This window comes from Sylvia atricapilla, chromosome 1 (genome assembly GCF_009819655.1).
Source record: "Sylvia atricapilla isolate bSylAtr1 chromosome 1, bSylAtr1.pri, whole genome shotgun sequence".
In the NCBI taxonomy this organism is placed as follows: domain Eukaryota; kingdom Metazoa; phylum Chordata; class Aves; order Passeriformes; family Sylviidae; genus Sylvia; species Sylvia atricapilla.
Genome location: NC_089140.1, coordinates 88,503,009 through 88,505,831, shown reverse-complemented (window position 1 = coordinate 88,505,831; position 2,823 = coordinate 88,503,009).

Here is a 2,823-nt window from a genome sequence, read left to right as displayed (position 1 = left end):
GAGTTACCTTTTGTTACTAGAAAGAAAGGTGGTAAAAAAACTGTAAGTGTTAACTTTGGAAATACTGACATATGTTTTAACTTTCTAGTTGTGGTAATGACATCAGCTAAAAATGTGGTTCTGTATGTGAACTAGCTCATGCTGGATAATCAGTATCTTGAATCTGTTCAAGCGTCCAAGAGTAACTTTAAAACTTCCTCACTTCTAATGGGATTTACTGTTGTAAGCAACTAGGTGACCATCTCACATTCTCATCTTCATTAGGCTTGTAATAGCTTTGAAAATTAAAAGATTACTGTAATTTGGGGTTGGGGCTGTTTTAGAATTGAGAAGACCATTATATGCTTCTGGAAGGTGCTCTTGCCCAGGATTTAGCACTGCAGTCTTGACTCTCTAAGGACCTAAGTGACAAAAGGCAGCTGGCTGGACTCTGTGGGTGTAGCTGGCCCATGGCACAATGCCTCTATTCCTGCACGGCTCTGCAGTTCCATACCCTGCTGCTTCCTGCTCATCATTTCCTGCTGCTGTTCTCCAGGAGGCAACCTTCCACCCTTTGGACTTTTTCCCCAGGAGCCACAGCAAAAATGGATTTACAAAGCAGCAGCTGCACAGACAGGATTTTCTTACCAGCAGAGCTCAAGAAGTCTGCTCTGCTGTGCCTCTGTCCCTCTGGAGCAGGGGCTGTGGATGCTGCCAAGCTGCAGCCTTGGCACCAGTACATGTTCCCTTTTAACATGGCACTCCAGTAACTCAGCTACAGCACCTACAGCTCAGCAAGAGAAGGATTAAGACACATAATTCTGTAGTTTGCCTGCAAACACCACGCTTTCCAGGGTTTTTTTTTTTTTTTTTTTAATAAGAAGATAAATCTCATCTTGAAGAAGTGATATGTGGCAATTTATTGGTAATGCTGATGCCCTTTAAGTTACAGCTTACAGCTTACAGCTTTTCCTTTATAGCACAATCTAAAACAAGTGGGAAGGAACTTCAGGAGCCTGCCCACTAGCAGCACAGCATCTTATCCCTCTTACAATGCTAATTATGTTTTCCTGATAGTCCCATGTAAAACCCTCTGAGTGAATAAATCTAACTGTAGGTATTAAGAAATGGAGAGCCCAGCCTTCCCAGATGCCAAATGACAGTCCTTGACTGTTCCCTCTCTCCCACTAAGGGAAGTTAGACCCTGTGTGAGGATTGATGCACTTTTCCAGTGGTTGCAGGAATATAGAAAAATTACATTAAGCTGTTAGACAGCATCAAAGGAGGGCAATGAGGATGATGAAGTGGCTGGAGGGGAAGCTTTATAAGGAGCAGCTTGAAGTCACTTGGTCTGTTCAGCCTGGAGAAAAGGAGACTGAGGGGAGACCTCATCACAGTCCAAAATGTCCTTGTGAGGGGAAGCAAAGGGGAAGGTTCTGATCACTCTCATGACCAGTGACAGGACTTGAGTATCAACACATGAAGCTGAGTCACGGGAGGTTTAGGTTGGCTGTTAAGGAAAACTGTTTCACCAGAGGGTGGCTGGGCAAGGGAACAGGCTCCTCAGGGAAGTGGTCACAGCATCAACCTAACAGAGTTCAAGAAGCGTTTGGACAACGATCTTGGGCACATGGTGTCAGTCTTGGGAATGGTGCTGGGCAAGGCCAGGAGTTGGACTTGATCATCCTGGTAGTTCCCTTCCAACTCAACATACTCTATTATTCTAACAAAGAATTTTCTCTTAGTATAAAGGGAGAACTGTGATGTCTCCTTTTTAAGGACTTCTGGAGCTAACCAGTTTGCTTCAGCTTTTTCTTTCAGCTATTCTATTTCTTACTGCTCCTTTTAATAGTGGGTCCCTAAAAATCCTGGTTTGATTGGGGTTTTTAGAACCACACACACACACACACACCCAGCATCAAAAGGAACAAAACAGATTCAAAAGGCACTTTTAACACTGGGGCATTGTGGCTCATGCCTGCCTATGTTTGGTTAAAAGAGTAGGATAGCTTCTCTCTCCCCTGGTGCCTCCAGCTTTCTGTTTAGTGGTACTCTGCCCCTTTAGTCCTTGCCATGTGGTACCCATAAAAAGTCTAGCAAACTGGTTTGAGTCTATGTATCTATTTGGGTATAGTTGCCTCCCAGTTTCTGTGCCTTAAACTTCCCTTTTTGTACCTACAGCTCCATAGTCCGTATTAAGAAAGAGCTCTGATGGTTGCCTTTATGATGATTTGTCGTCCTATTTCTTGCACACTTGCAAAGACTTGTGAAGTATCTTACTCTTTTTTTGGACTTTGAAAAGTTGACTCTGACCATTTTTACCAGGGATTATTTGCCTGTAGCAGTCTCCAGCCCCAGGTTAGTCCGTGTCAAGCAGCCTAAAGCCAGGTAGGCTTTTCATTGGTTCATCTGCATGTTTTGGTCCTTCTAACCACAAGCAGAATGTTACCAGGGAGCAAGTGGAAATGAAAAATGCCAGTTTCCCCACTCATGAGATATTAGAGAAGAGGTGATTAGAACAAGTTGCAGTTCAATGAAAATAAAATAATAAAATGCAAAAAGAAAAATTATGCAAATATAAACAATTACATCACCAACTGATGCCCATCCTCTCCCTGAGCACCTTCTACCCCTGCCCCCCAATCTCCCCTCAGCTTTATATGCTGAGTGTGACACCATAAGGTATGGAATATCCCTTGGGTCGGTTGGGGTCAGCTATCCCAGGTGTGTCATCTCCCAAATTTCTGTGCACCCACAGCCTCCTCATTGGAGTGGTGAAGGGAGCAGACAAGGCTTTGACGCTCTGTAAACATTGCTCAGCAGAAACAAAAACATCTCTGTGTT